The 16,228-nt window shown below is 47.2% G+C and overlaps 1 protein-coding gene across 3 annotated transcripts in view; it reads right to left on the minus strand.

Moving 5' to 3' along the window:
* The window catches only part of KCNJ1 (potassium inwardly rectifying channel subfamily J member 1), a 31,303-nt gene extending 15,291 nt beyond the window's left edge, over window positions 1-16,012 (minus strand). For 2 of the 3 annotated variants that reach the window (XR_003517514.2, XM_035722943.1), the window contains exons 1-2: window positions 15,085-15,257; window positions 1,892-2,043 (exon numbers count right to left, since the gene is read on the minus strand). The gene's annotated coding sequence lies outside the window, so the exon portion shown is untranslated. Of the gene's footprint in view, window positions 1-1,891; window positions 2,044-15,084; window positions 15,258-15,914 lie in introns of those variants that run through there. The other variant, XM_027580184.2, reaches the window with a different exon arrangement.
* Window positions 16,013-16,228: the final 216 nt, after the last annotated feature.

Genomic DNA, 16,228 nt, shown 5'->3' on the forward strand with positions numbered 1-16,228 from the left:
CTAATAAATCAGTGACAGTAATACCCATTTTGTCATTATGGGGATTAAATGGGAAATACACAATGTCCACAAAAACTTGCACACAAATGTTTATACCAGCATTATTTGCAAGCGCCAAGAAGTGGAGACAACCCAAATGCCCATCAACTCATGAATCAACAGGTAAGACAGGGCACAGCGGTAATATGAAATATTGTTTGGCCATAAAGAAGGCACAAAGTACTACAACACGGAAGAGTCTTGGAAGCACTTTGCGAAGTGGAAGGAGCAGAAGCGGCATTATTCCATCACTAGGCGAATCTGCAGAGAGTAAGTTAGACTGGTAGTTGCTGGCAGTATGGAAAGAGGGACATGAGGAATGCCTGCCAATGGGTATGAACTTCCTTTCTGTGCTGATGACCATGTACTAACATTGATATGGTGATGGTCGCACGATTTTGTGAACATGCTAAGCAACCATGATTGTACATTTTAAGTGGAGGGATTGTATAGTATGGGAATTATATTATACGGAAAAAAGTACACATGTAAGGGGCCTATTGCACAGTAGGGACTCAACAAACTCCTTCCTCCTTCACCCTCCAGCACCAGCCAGAAGCACTATGCTAGGTGTTTACTGGGCCCTGGAGGTACAGAAAGATTCTTCTGCTTGTCCTCACTCCTAAACAAGAACTCTACTAGAATTTGGAGAGATGTCTCTTCTCCCCACATCTGTGGGAGAAACTCTTCTTTCCCAGCCTGCCCAGGTAGTGACCGGTGGAGCTGTTGAGGCAGAATGTTGGTGCCTCCCACTCTGCACCCTCCCCTGGGCTCCTCGGAATGGAGAACCACTCTTGGCATGACCCTGACCTGGCAGTTCCGGGGTGAAGGGTCATCTCAGCCCTGCCCACTCGCCCCTCACACCTCCCAGGCCTGGGGGTCAGGCCAAAGTCATGTGCCTACGGTTCCCCAAAGCAGGTCTGCAGTTCCCCAAAGCAGGCAGGTCCACGGACTTGCAGGCTATCTGATGGGATGCCCGGAGGGGGTCTTGACGTCACTCCATGCATCACCCACCACCCCGCCATGCTCACAAGTCCCCCATCGCTTGTTCATCCTCTCGTGCTCCCCTGGGAGCTCAGCTTCATCCGTTCCCTCTCTCTTCTCCTCTCAGTATGTGTTTTATTTTCATTTTTCCCAGCATCTTGTTACTTACCCACGGCCCTTGTTTTATTCCTGGAGCCAGTAACGTTAATAACCAAGTCTTAATTACACCGACCTCTTTGGAGGCTCAGCACTATCTCATAGACAGGCCAGAATCCCATGGGACCCTTTAAAGCCCCTCCTCGCCCCCACATCCCTCCCATATCATTCCTTCCTTCTGCCCCATACACACCAAAGAGAGAGACGAAGGGGACATGGAGAATGATTGATTGGCTTGGTGGGTGGGGGGGAGGTGGTCTTTGGTGCTTCTGTGGTTGTCCGCTGAAGGGAGAGCTGTGTGGAACCCACATTCAGGGCCTCTGCAGGGAATGACAGAAAACCACCTGCTATGCATTCCTGGAGGCTGGCCCCTTTCTCCCTCTCTCTCTCGCTCTCTTGCTCTTTTTTTTTTTTTTTTTTTTTTTTTTTTTAGGGATTTCCTTGCATGCTTCCTGAACAAGAGCCATTATCAAGAGGAAGAAAGAATGTATCAGGCCACCCTGTCTGTATTTTCAGCTGCCTAACTTAAAAAAAAAATCCTCACCTGGATTAATATAGATCTTAGGGACCTGTGTGATGACACAGTATCAGGACCAAAGCTGATCTTGTCAAGTATCCTAAATAAATGATGCTTTGGGGGGAAGAAACTGAGGTATAGCCCCTGTCCTGTTATGAGCACTAATTCCTAGGAAAAGAAAGGAGTCCAGTCTACCTGGAGAGTGGGTGCAGGCGCCCCAGAGTCTCTGGCCTTGAAACCCGTGGTCCTAGGTCAGCCCCGAATTCTAGTTCTGCAGCTGACTGGTCCGGGACGGAGTGCCCGCCTGCGTTTTTACACAGCTGTTTTCCCAGTGTAATCGATTAAGCCTGGAAAACAAAAAAGAAAGAAAAGTCACTAAGAAAAGCTGACAAACAATAAAGATCCTAGAGCTCATTGTGAGTTGTTTATGTTTGCTTTTTTTTTTTCTTTCTCTCTCTCTCTTTTTCTCTTTTTGATGTGTCTGTCTGTCTTGCTGCTCTGCCCAGACCTGCATGGGGTACCCTCCAGCCAACGCCTCTGTGTTCTGGTTCTTGTCCCTCCATACGCCCACCGTATTCCCAATAAATGTCCCCATTTTCAGTGATGGGTTTTCCCATCATCATTTTCGTCCTGCCATGGTCCATCTTGCTAAGGCTTTCCTGTGCTGCGCTGGTCAAGATGGAGAAAGACAGGATGGAAGGAAGACCAGCAACAATGGCGAAGAGATTGACTGCAGGGTTTGGCACTGACCAAAATGCTGGCTCCCTGGCACTGGGAGGGTGTGAGGTCCAAGCCGTGGGCAGCACAAAAACTGAGAACATCATTGCAAAAGGCCAGCTGGTGGGGTTGACAAAGCAAGGAGGGATTCACAGATGTCCTGAAGGTAGTGAAGAGGTGGGCTGGAAGGTGCTGTAGACCTTGGCCTGGACTCTACTCCTTCTACTTGTCAACAGAATAAATGAATCTGCTTCTCTGAACCTGAGTGTTCGTCATAAAAAATGGAACTAGGAACACCTGTTTCACAGTGCTGAGGTGGGAATCAGTGTAAGAACACCCAGCAGGGGGTCCCACACATTAAAAACTTAATAAGGTCCCTCTGCTTCAAGGGCAAGGAGGCCTGGGAAAGAGGCAGCCAAAGGTTGAGTTGACACTTAGGGAATAATTTTAATTCCCATGTCTGGATCTGAGCAAGTGGCTGGCTCAAGGACCAGCAGGACCTCTATGAGCTGCACAAGAAATGTTGGGAAGGGCACGTAGTCTTGCCTGGGGGAGATGCCAGGCCTTGGTAGGATTCTTCTGCCTCCCTCACCTCTTCACCCCCCACCTCCAGCTCATCGAGAAGGCTCTCCCACCAGAACCTTTGGGAAGGAGAGATAGCATGCTCCAGTCTGCTTGAAAGGGGACCGATGAGGCTTATCTTTGTATACCTGAGGCACAGAGGGAGATTTTGTCTATTTGGCTGCTAGGGGAAAATTAACAAAAGGGAGGAAAGCCTGAGGACCAGAAAAAAAAAAAAAAAGATTGCCCATAAATCGATGAAATTAGATTAGACCATGAAGATACAATTGTGCCAGACCAATTGAATTTCCTCTGAGGTTAGCATGACCAGACTTCCAGATCCAGAGGCAGCTGGAGCTCAGGGCTTGGTGATGGCACCTTTCTCTAAAAGCTCTTAGCAGGGGTTCAGGTCCTGTGATTGGGCTGGGGGTGGGGGAAAGGTGCCTCTTCCCCGCCGAGTACCGGGGCAACACATCTGGGTACGATCATTTTGGGTTGAAAATTCTCCAAAAAATGTTCCTACTACCCTCCTACTTTCCTTCTTAGCACCTAATACAACCTATGTTATCATTGATTTTGTTTAATTGGGGCCTTTCTCAGCTCGGTCAATGGTACAACCACCCACTACTTCAGGCAAAACCTTGATTCAGTCTTGACTCTCTTTTCTTTCTCTCATCCCCATTCAGCAAGATTCGTCAGCAAGCCTCGTCTGCTCTTTCAATAAAGCCATATCCAGAACCTATCAGTCTTCTTCACCCTACCCCTGTTGCTGCCACCTTTTCCAAACCACGTAAGTTCTTAAGGGGGCTACAGGATCTCTCTGCTGGCTGTCCCTCCTCCCCATGATACATTCCCCAAAGCAGATCATGTGGCTGTCCTGCTGAAGCCCCTCTCAGCTTCCTCTCGCCCTTATGACCTGAAGGCCCAGTATGACCCGGGCTCTGCCATACTCCCCAGCCCCACCTCATATCATGGTCTTGCCACCAACTCTGCTGCTCCAACATGCCATGCCACGTCCTGCCCTCATCTTTCAACGTGCTGTTCCCTCCTTGGAGAAAGCCCTGCTCTGGGTCTTCCCATGGCCAGCTCCTTCACATCACTCGGGACTCAGCCACACCATCCCCAGCAACAAGGCCCCTCAACACCCAATCTAAGGTGACGCCCCCTGCCTTGCCAACCCTGCCACTCCATTCTGCTTTAGCTTCTTCCCATCTCTTATCACTACAGATGTCATCTTGTTTGTGCTCCTCTTTATTACGTGTTTATCTCCTGTCTATCTCGTCTTTGCTAGAACGTGCACTTCCGGAGAACAGCCACCTCACTCTGCATCCTCAGCACCCACATCCATGGTGGGAACTCGACAAGTATTTCTCGAATGAGTGAAAGTCCGTGTCCTCCCCTGACTGAAAGGACAGTGTGGGGACTTGGTCTGATCTGTTTACCATTTCATATCCATAGCACCCACTGGGCTGCTCACATGAGAGAGAGAGAGAGAGAGAAGCGATTTTCCTCTAAATTGCAGCTGAACAGGGCGCCTGGGTGGCTCAGTCCATTAAGCGACTGCCTTTGGCTCAGGTCATGATCTTGGAGTCCCGGGATCGAGTCCTGCATCGGGCTCCCTGCTCAGCGGGGAGTCTGCTTCTCCCTCTGACCCTCTTCCCTCTCGTGCTCTCTATCTCTCATTCTCTCTCTCTCAAATAAATAAAATCTTTAAAAAAATAATAAAATAAATTGCAGCTGAACACATTTTTTATTTGCTCACCTAACTAATGACCAAATAAACATCCAGTGATGGTATGAAGATGACACGTGGTGAATTCATAAATGCCAATGCCGAAAGGTGGCAGGGAGATCATGCATGTTCATAAGCATTGCGTGCATTTGCGGGCATTTTTTCTCTCATCTTTCAAAGTTAAGCTTAGATTTTCTACAGTGCATAGTGGCACATATATCTCATGTATTTAGAACCCAATGTTGTGCTTGGAAATGTGTATAAGAAATGCATATGTTTTTGAGAATTCTTTTACATGATCAGAAAACCACCTGTTTTTAGCATGGATTCACTCGGTCTTGGGTTTAAAGATTTTAAGAGTGCTAAAGCAGCTGAGCCACGTGCAAAAGTTTGGAGAAGCTGAAGAGGTGGCTGAAATGGAGAGAGTAAGAGCACAGCAAGGTGCTGGGCTGGCCCCCGTCAGCGTGCAAGGGCAACTGGAAGCGAGGAGACAGTGCAAGCTACTGGCCAAGCACAAGTGCCCAGAGAAAAGCCTCACTCCTGCAGGAGGTGTGCGATCCAGTGCTGAGCCCTGAAAGGAAAGATACAGAGAAGAGCCATTACATAAGTCAACTACACACCACCGTACTTTACTGACAATTAACCACTGTTAGAATGGCACAGATTTCTGCTACAGCTAGTGTTTGTGGAATGGATGGAGTGATGAATGAATGAAAACAGGAAGAGGCTGTATCTTTCAATATTATTTAAAGACGAAAGGAGGGGCGCCTGGGTGGTTCTGTTGGTTAAGTGGCCGGCTCTTGATCTCAGCTCAGGTCTTGATCTCAGGGTCATGAGTTCAAGCCCTGCATTGGGCTCCATGCTGGGCGTGGAGCCTCCTTACAAAACAAAACAAAAAGATGAATAAAAGAAACTGGCAATTAATAAAGGTTCCATGACATTTTCTTGAATCTAGTTTAGTATGGGGGTAGTTTTTCCTCTAACCCATGGGTCAACAATAGCTAACACTTATGGACCTTACTACGTTCCAGGCCCTCTCCATGCATACACTCAACAGTTACAACTGCTCTAGGACATAAACAATATCATTAGTATTCCAAGAGTATAGCGGGGAAAACCAAAGATCAGAGGAGCCGAGTTATTAATCCAAGTTCACAGAGCTAGAAAGTTAGAATTCAGCCTACTGTAGTTTCAACTGGTATATGTGTCCCTTGGGTCTAATTACTGGAAGAAACTCATTAAAATGCATCCCTTCAATGTGACTTTCTTTGGCACAGACAGAAGGCTGGCTGTGTATTCTCTACAAGGTCCTCATATCAGCTGGGCAGATAGCCTCCCATATGTGGTTGGAGGCATACTGTAGGGTTTGGTTTTACTTAGCAGGACTGAGGTTGGAAGGTTGAAATTACTGCAGAGAAAAGAGAACGACACTTGCCGAATATCTCCCATGTGCCAGAAACTGGTTTTGCAGAAATGATTTCATTTACTCCTCACAGTGACCCCATGAAGTAGATAGCATTATCTCTATTTTACAAGGGAGGAAGTGAAGCATAGGGAGGTTAGACTGCTCAGAGGAGGCAGAGCTGGGATGAGAACCCAAGTCTTTTAGATCCTTCTACCACAAATCCCATAAGATTTGGCCCATATGATGCATGAATCCCGACACCCACAGCTGGGGAGGACAGGCAGGAAGGCCAGCGGGAAAGACAGGCCCTCCGGTTGTTTCCTTTCTTTTTATCCTTCTTGCTTGCTCTTCTTTTTCTTGTTCTTCCTTGTCCCTCTGTCGATAAATACTTACTGAGAGAACACCACATGCCAGGCTCTGTGCGAGGCACCTGGGATATAGAATGAACAAGATTGCTATTCAGGGAGGTGGAGAGTGCTGGACAGATAATAAAAAGGAACCAAATAAACTTGGTAATCATAGATCGTGTGAAGGGTTAAGAAAGCCACAGTTACCGGGGTGACCTTGACGAGTATCAGTAATCAGGAGGGCATGGGGCACCAAAGCCGGTGCGGGTAGCAATGCCAAGAAGAGAGATGAAAAGTACTCACTGGGGTCAAGGGCAAGCTCAAAGTCGGCCTCCTCACAAACCCACCCGGGCCAGGCGGGCTCCCTCGCTCCCTACTGGCACCTGCCCAAGGCACTGCTCAGGGAGTTCTAGAATTTCAGGCAGACTTAAAAAATCTGGAGAGCTCTGAAAGGAGCTTCCTCCACCCTATGGGAGCAAGCTTCAGTTTTCCCATCTGTCAAATAACAGTAATAATAATAATATCTACCTCCCAGGATCACCATACAGATAAAATCATGTCAGGTTTGGGAAAATTCAGGTGGATGAGGGACAGACTATATAAAAGTGAGTTGGAATTGTAGCAATAGAGAGCTCAGTTAGACATAAGGAAGAACCTTTTGACTGAAAGGATGATATGATGTTGTAACAGTTTTCCAATGAAGAATCTTGCCTATGTTGACAATTTAAAACAGAAGCAATAACTATCTGCCTCAAGTAAGTGCCTGACACTTCATAGGTGTAGCAGGGTGGGGAGAGTACATGGAAAAATGAATGCATTTTTAAAAGTGGATGTGACTTGCAGGAAGAGAAGTTTCGAGGAGCTCGGGAAGTCTCTCTGCTATCGCTAGGTCAGGTGTTCCAGAAGATTCTCTCTGAAGAAAAGTGGGGGTATCACCAATTGGAATATTGAAAAGCCACCCACTGCCACTGCAGGGGTGGGTCTTTGGGCTCCACATCAGCTTGACTAGGGGGCCCGAGGACGCATAGCCTGAAGGTTCTCACTGTAGGGCCAGGAGCTAGCAAGATGCAAGGAGAGCAGAAAGAAGGAAACGGTCTGGAGCTGCTCCAGAAGGTGAGAGGTTCTGAAACCCAGGTGTGATGCCAAGGAAGATCCGTGGAGACCGGGGGACCCAGCTCTACCCTGACCAGCTCGTGTGACCCGGGCCTGATGCCATCATTTCCTTCGCTGAGGCATGGGGGACACGTTGCTGGCCCTGCCTAGAATTTGAAAAGCAAAAACATGCCCTGCACAGTGGGATTACTTTTACGGACCCCGGGGCAGGAGAGTCCACAGTGCAGAGGTGGAAGCAGCCTCTCTCTGTTGGGTTCTGTGCCTCCACTCCATCCCCGGTCACAGGCAGGGCCTCGGGTGGCCGGGCATCTGGTCTCTAGTCAACAATAAAATATGCCTGGCTTTTTCCCGTATCTGCATTTGGAAATTAGCCTTTCCATGGTCTGGCTGTTGGAGTCCCCGGGGCCCCCTTGCCCACATGGCTAAGTGGGCAAAGACAGAACCCACTGCAGGCTGGCTTCTGCCAGACTCCGCTACTGTGAAGTGGGCAGCCGAGGGGACTGAAGAGGTCTGCTTCCTGCAGGAGCACTCACCAGTAGCCGATGATCGGGCCAGGTGGGGGCGGGTTGGTTGGGATGGCACCACTAGAGGGGCTGGGGCACTTAGAACAGAGCAGCCAACATTCAGGAACAAGGAGGTCAGAACCTTGAGCATTAGGGCCAAGAGCAGGCAGGGCACAGAGGGGCGGGTGGCTGGGGAGGTGGGAGGAAGCCTTGATCTATTGGCTGCCTGGGCTTTATGGTACCTCTGGGGTCTTCCTGCAGGAAGAAAGCTATAAGGCTCATTTATCCTGTAGACCCCGGCAGCCAGAAGTGGCCGTCCCTGAGACACACGTACACTATGCATCATTAGAAACACATTTCTGCTCCTTGAAGCCACTAGACACAGTGGCGTCACTGGGGATTCATGTCTGTGGTGTGAGGACACAAGACGAGAGTCAGAGCTCATGATAAGCCCCTTACTGGACCCAGGAAAAGAAGAGACTTCCAAGAGCACCAAGTCATGCCCTGCCTGTGGGCTAGCAGCCCTGAACCACCTCCCAGACAGATGGACACGGGCTCCATGATTCCATAAGGACTCCAGTTCCCTCTGAGATCTCGTCCTGACGCTCAACACCTCTATGGCCCAAGCTTCTCCTTGATATCTACTCAAATTCTTAGGCTGAGGTTTGAATCCACGGTCATCTTGTCTTCAGTAGGTAGGAGAAAACCAACCCCTGCCTATATTGGAAAGCAATTTTAGCCCACCACCCTTGGCCAACCTTCCCAAATGACGACCCATTTCCCAACTTCACTTCCCTGCCACTGTAGGCAGAGTCCTCAGGAGGAATGGGGCCACTTCGTGCCCCGAGTGCTGGATCTCCCCACTCACATTGCTCCAGGCACCAGCCCAGAACTGGCACACGTACCTCACCTTACCACACCCCTCCCTTCACTGCCACTAGACACTTAAAGAAGCATCTTTGTCTGTAGAAATCCAAAACTGCAAAGCCCACCACAGGCTGGAAACACCCAGCCAAAAGAACACATGTATAAAAAGGTGAATAAAATCCAATCTTGTGCACATTTTTCTCCACTTCTGAGCTAGCCTCTTTCCTCAGTGGACTTCATCTCATCAGAGTCTTAACAGTGGTGAGCGTTTGCGATGGCTCTGGAAGGAAACCTTGAATCTCCCACACGATGGATCTGGGCAAAGCAAAGGAGCATGAAAAGCCCGAGCCCCTGAAGCTCTTCTCAGACCTGGTCCAGGTAAGCATTAGTTAGGACCTCTCAGGGCTTCTGTTCTCCCCTCCATCTGAGGGGATGGAGTGGCTGTGAGAGGAGACTAGCCTTCTATCCTCAACCACTCCACCTCACCCGGGGCCAACCTAGAAACAGACTCAGGAAGAGAACCCCATCAGTGAGAATGTGCCACACTCATGCCTATCACTCACACCTGTCCTTCCAGTGAGACCGAAACTTCTGCAGCGTAGGGACTGTGTCTTCACACTTGAGAAAGGCCCAACACAGTGTGGACTTCCCCAGAGGCCTTCTGAGGTGACCTTCGGACCATTCCTGTGACTTATCTCTGAATCCGATTTGAGCTCTCTCTACTATATGCATAATTCATTAGCGGTCCAGATCCCTAGCAGCATCAGAATACCTTGATCCCTGAAATGGTCGACGGCACCGTCCAGCACAAAACTGGGATTACTCTTATCTCTCTGAACATAACATCACTGGACTTGAACTCCAAGGGACCAAATTTCAGGGAGTCTTTTCCTGTGAGAGTTAGCAACAGTTATTCATGGTTTCCAGATTCTGTGGAGCTCCTCAAGGACAAATGGCAGAACTGGATAGAGCCAGAAAGCTCCCAAGAATTTAATCAAGGGCAGTGAACCATGAGTCTTCCCCTAGGGGTAGTCACCTGAGAGCGCTTTGGTTGTTCTAAGTGCAAAGACAGTATTAACCTGTTGCTTTCAATCGCATTGTGTTGCATATTTAAATCTGCTCCCTGGGGATATGGTGCCACATTGATACACCCTGTTAAATACAATTCCTGAATGCAAGCCAAAAAACAATGGTGTTTGTGTAATTGCAAGTGAGGTAGGGTGGTGGACATGGGGAAATTCTAAATAAATGGAAATTTCTGGCTTGTATCTCATAGAGTATTCAAGAAGAATCTTCTCTTAGAAGCATACGGGGGTGACGTGTCTAAGTAGAATGCAAAATTTACAAGGCTTAATAACTATAAGACATAATATGCGCACATGCCCACTGAGGCAGACTGTTACATCCTGGGAACCATTTTAGGAAAATAACAACAGACTTTTTTGAGGGAGAAAGCTACTGACCCAAAACAACATGGGGTGAATTCAGATCGGTATTTTTCCCGGGGACTTTGAGCAAGTCAATTCACTCCTCTAGACCTTAGTTTCTCCTTTTGCACAATGGGTGAGCTGGACTTTATGAATCTTTAGAATGATTGTTTAAAGTTAGTTCCAACGTTCTGCTTTTTAATGTGATGCTATTGGGTTGAATTTTATATTCACAGCTCGAATCCTTAATAAGAGTTTCCAGGAGCAACTACTTGGGGTCGAACATCTGTGGACTCTCGATAGTCTTGAAGTTGCCCAGTCTCTGCACTATTTTGGGGTTTTTTTGTTACTCCTCAAACAGAACCAGAGAGTTTCATGTGTAAGGGCCATGTTCTCTTTATTTGCTCACAGATTCTGACAAGGTAACAGCAAGGGCAGGGACACTTTCTCTGGACATTCTTCATAATAAGCTCAGCAAGGATGGCTTAGGATCATTCCATTTGGAGCCTAGAATGGACTCCTATGAGTCCTTTGACCTTAAGGTTCTTTTCCGTTTATTGTTGACTTTTCTAGGTGTCTACCTCCTATATGTCTCCACACTAATTTTTCCTTCATCTTTTTCCTTCTTTCCTTCCTTCCTTCCTTTCTTCCTTCCTTCCTTCCTTTTCTTTTTCTTTCTTTCTTTTTCTTTCTTTCTTTCTTTCTTTTCTTTCTTTCTTTCTTTCTTTCTTTCTTTCTTTCTTTCTTTCTTTCTTTCTTCTTCCTTCCTTTCTTTCTTTCTCTTTCTCTCTCTCTTTCTTTCTTTCTTTGAAGGTGTTTCTTGGTTTGGTTTTATCCCATTTTGTTTTTCCAGTTTCCACACACTCCTGGCTTGTTCATGAAGATTATGAACTACACAATCAAGTCAACCACTTTTTTGCTATCTAGAGCAGAGTTAATATTATTCATGAATTTTATAGATCCCAAAAGACAGAGGAGACTGGGAAGGTCTGTATCATTTCCTCTTACATTTTGGCTTAGGCTAACTCATCATAGTCCAGTACTGTCTTTTCTCAACCTATTAAATTAGAATAATTTTACTGGCCTGGAGATGAAGATAGATGGTCCCTTTGGGCTTTCCCTCAAGCCCCTTCTCAAGCTGACCATCATTTCCCCCTCTGAAAATGCCCAGCTGATATGGGAAAAAGAGAAGGTATTAAGCAGAAGTCTTTAAAACTAATTACTATATTCAACTATCCTTAATTAATTATTGGGCAAACTTTGGTTTCTGAGCCAATAAATTCATTCCATAGTGACTTGAACTAGCAATACAACACACATTCTGGAATATTCTTCTTCTTGGGCTTAATGAAAACTAAGCTGGAATCTCTTTGAGTCCCTGTCAGGACCCCAGGACTTAGCTCTAGGGAGGAAGTTCTAGAGTTGCCTTAAAGTAGCTAGCCTAAAGTAGATCAGGACTTAAACCCCCACAGTGCTGATTTTTCCAGATATTATGAACCTTGAGGTCTTGCTTAATATTTCAAGGCCTGTCACCCACCTGCCAAGTGAAAGGAAGAAGGATATGTGGCCAATACTAGTCACAGCTCTGCTACTTAGTGCACCTGTGACTTGGCTCCAGTTACTCAGTCCTGAACTTTTCAGTGTGCCTGTAGGGTGTCAGGAGAACCAAGACATTTACCCTTGGCCCTTGAGGCCACACTGGACCTGAAACAAGTATCTAAGCCTGAGGTAGCAGCTTCCAGCTACAGCAGCTTCTCCACTAACACCAACACATCTTACAAATGTCATCATGTTCCATGTGACCATGTTGGGAAACAATCAGAAGACACTAAGTTCCCTTCTCTTCTTTGTCTTCTTTACCTTCCTGCAAAATGGGACTGAAAATAGCATTCACTCTCAGGAATAATCCTCAGGAAAGACAGCTTAGTATCTGATTCCTTTTAAGTGGGAATACATGTGGACAATTAATGGTAGGTCAAGGGCTTCTAATTTTCAGCAGTTTTGTTGTTATTTCTGATATCGTCCCAACTTCAAGCTTCCACAATAAGGAGTGACACGTTTTCTGCCTGACCTCTTAAGGGGCAACACTGGGGTTCAGCACGGATCCAGGGCAATGCCTCATTGGAGGCATAGGTACTCAGGAGGGAAAAGAGATGCAGGCTCAGTCTGCTGAAAACTGTTCTTCTCCCCAGACAGGCATGCATTTCAGTGGAGCAGAAAAAGCAAATGACCATTGGCACCTGCCCTACACAGTCACTGACTCCCCATAACATATGGGGATCATTAATTCATGTCTCTGTACCCGAGAGGCCATAGTGGATGTGTGAAGGCAAATGTAAAGAAAATGCTCTTTTCCATTCAGTTTGGTCATCATTTGGACTTTGGGAAATTTCCCGAATGAGACCAGCTGACTCTCAGGTTCCTATTTCAAAGCTACATTTGGTCCTAGCAGCCAATCTGCCACTAGATCTTGTGCGTTCTGCCTCGTAGGAATCTCCTAATGATTTCCCTGGCACTGGGCTTACTCCATCCCAATCCACCTTGCACTTTGTAAACAAAGCAACCTTTCTAAAATGTAAATATCATCTCACATGGTCTCCCACAACCTTTGAGATACTGCCCGAGCTCCTCAGCACCCCACACAAGGTCCCTTCTCACGCGCACTCTCTCTGCAACTTCTCCTGTGTCATCTTTCCTCACCCCTCCCCATGCCACCCGCCCCCCCCACCCCACACCAGCTTGGTATTCCTTGTATCTGCTGCTCCTATGCTCTCTCATGACTCTGTATTTTTGTAAGTGTTATTTTCCTGTTCTGGAATGCCTTTCCTCCTGCCCTCAGCCAGCCCCATCCTGCCGACCAAGGGATTGAGGATCATGCCTCCATAAGGACTTCTTCAGGCAAAGTAGGATGTGCATGCAGTGATTATGCCATGACTACATTACTGTGTAGCAGTCCCCATTCATCATCGTATGTATCCTGCTGGAGCATAATCACCTGTTCCCATGTATGTACCCCCTCAACTGTAAGTGCCGTGAGAACCGGGGCTGTTCAGTAATTTCCCAGGACCTAGCACAGTTCCCACAACATCACGGGGGCTCATTATAAGCTTGTTGAAAGGCAAATGAGGAAAAAAACCTGTATGTGTAATAATAACAGCATTAATGAGGACAATATCGAAGAGAAGAAAGGCAACAGTCATCATTAGTATCTTAAATGGTAGAAGCAAGAGGGGTGAGGTTTGCGTCAAACTCAGGGTCAACCTGCTGAGACAGATAAGCAATCCCAGTGGAAACTTGATGAGAAGGAATTAGGAAGCATTGAATCCACAGAAGTCACGGGGCAGGTAAAAGGCAAAGCATGGGAGTCAAAGCTGAATCTTTGGAAAATCACTGAGCTGTGAAAAGGTCCAGGGTAGATTTGTAACCTAGCATAGAAAAATGAATTGTTGAGAACAGGAAAGTGACATTCATGAGAAATTCTGAGTTTTGGCTCTGCAGAGCAAAGCATTCTTGGAAATTACAGTATCTTATATATTAAATCAAAAAAAAATCAGAGGACACCAAATGCCACCAAAGCTCCAAGAACCATTCACAAGGAATCCCTACTGTGCTTCTGACAAGTCCAGCCCTGCCCCTAAACAGACCTGGAGTACTTCCTTACAGAGAAGAAAACCCATCTTCATGCCTTGAAGTATTAAAAAAAAAAAAAAAAAAGGTTTTTTTTCTGATGGCTCACACCTTCTCAGATACCCCTACCTCACTCTGCTTTGAAAAACTGAAGTTGACTGGGTAAGGCTAACACTGTCACAAAACAGCATAGAGCAAGACAAGGCCAGCCAAGCCCATGACTGAAGGGCTCCCACTGGCAGACCTGGATAAATTCTCGTCTAAAATGGCCTCCTTACCACAATCACCATGTTTTGCTCTATTTTGTACGCCTAACTAAAGGAAAAGAAAATTATTTCCTCAAAGCTTGCCTATTGCAAAAGACAAACTTCTTTCGAGCAACTCTGCCTAGAATATATGCGACAGAGATGTTGGAAGAAGGGGGCTCCATGCCTGTTCACTCCTCGGCTCATATAAAGCAGAGCATTAGGGAAACGGTTGCCACCCCCTGCTACAGAGCATTTGTCACAGCAGAAATTTAGGGAGCTGAGCAAATGCTGAGAAATCCAAATGCATTCATTCACAATCAGGCAATGTTTCATCAAAGGAAGGAGAGGCATTTGGGGGAAGGTAAGCAAAATGTCTTACCAACACAATTCACCCAGATAAGCCTTGCGCCTTTTCCATAATAGACCTTATTAGCATTTTATCCCTGCCTTCATGATGGAGAAGCTCTGAGGGAGGTCTTGCTATTATGCAAGGCCCTGCCACCATGGGAAGGATGCTATCAGGGAGAGGATCCCTGCACATATCTCTGCTAACAAGAAGGGAATACCAGGGAACCGGGCACAGTGGGACCCGAGGCCTCCACAATGCTCCAGCTCTGGGCTGAGAAATGGCCAAAGGATGGTGGGATGAAGCTCACAGCTTGTAATCCATGTACGATCAGCAGATCGAGAGCATCAAGTGAGCAAGTTAAAAACACACTTCTAACCCCCCAGGAGTGGTGGATAGTCTGTCTAGATTTGAGGTACGGAAAAGAGGTTGAATTTGCCCCGAAATTAACTTCTTTTTTCTACAAAGAGACCATGCGGCATTTCTCCCCCTTACCTCATGGATTGCCAGAGTACGCGTAGAGACAAAATCTCAATTTCTTGGTCCCCAAGAAAGCAGCTGGATCCTTGATGTGGGCAAGACCTTGCACCTCTGGTCCAAGAGTTTGGGTATCCCAGGTGAGGGTGCTGAGACCCTGTTGGTTTTTACGAGTCTGTGGGTCAGCTCAGACCGGCTACCAACTCATCTGTATGCAACAGCTCTCAAAGAACATAGTTTACTTTAGAACTGGATCCAACAAGTGTAGGCGTGGCAGGGGAATGAGCTAGATACACCAGAGGTGTTGAGCTGCCAGGGCTAATTAAGAAAGATTTATTTATGGAGTCGTGGCTTGGAACCAGAAGGCCAGTTTGCTCAACCTGACAGTGTCCCAAGTCAAACGCATGAGGTTGCACTCATAGTATCCACATAGGCTACTTGCCCCCAAGTGTGGGCATTGGGGGTCCCCAAGCAGCCCCTCCAAAGTTTTTCTTCTCAGTGACTGACTCAGTGACCACAAAAGGTCAGGCTGCCCTGACCTTCTCTTGACCATTCATGCGTCTCCCTGGTCCCAGCACAATGTAGAGCTTTGTAGCAGGGACTTTACAGAACAGACTGGGAGCAACCCGCTGCACTCCCAACTGTCACCTGGGGACAAATTCCTAGATCCTCACCCTCTGGAGTCCGTGGTGGGGGGTGAGATAATGTATGTGATGCAGTTGGCATTGAGTAAACACTCATGAAAGCCAACATACCCCAAGCATCACTTTTCTTTCCTCCTTCCCACCCAAAACCCTAGGGCCCGCCTCCCTCTAGTCTATCCTGAGGGAGAGGCGCTCTTATCTTACCCTCCTGAGATGCTCTCCGACTGTTCCTCCTTGTCATGGTGTCCTCCAGGGACTGCCATTCACTTCACTGCTGGTCACACCCAGGAGCATCCAAAAACAGTCTCCTTGATGAGCTGTCACTTTGTTTCTATGGAGTGGTTGGGGGGGTTGGTGCAGGATATGGGCAGGCCACACATCCCTTCACTGTCTGCCCCCTTCTTCTTCAATCAACACCACGCTAGATGGTATGAGGTTTCACACTTTACTCAAGTCTCAGTGATTAAAAGAACAGAAGACACTGGAGAGCAGCCCCATAGTCTGGAGGCCACAGGCCC

The sequence above is a fragment of the Zalophus californianus genome, chromosome 11 (assembly GCF_009762305.2).
Source record: "Zalophus californianus isolate mZalCal1 chromosome 11, mZalCal1.pri.v2, whole genome shotgun sequence".
In the NCBI taxonomy this organism is placed as follows: Eukaryota; Metazoa; Chordata; class Mammalia; order Carnivora; family Otariidae; genus Zalophus; species Zalophus californianus.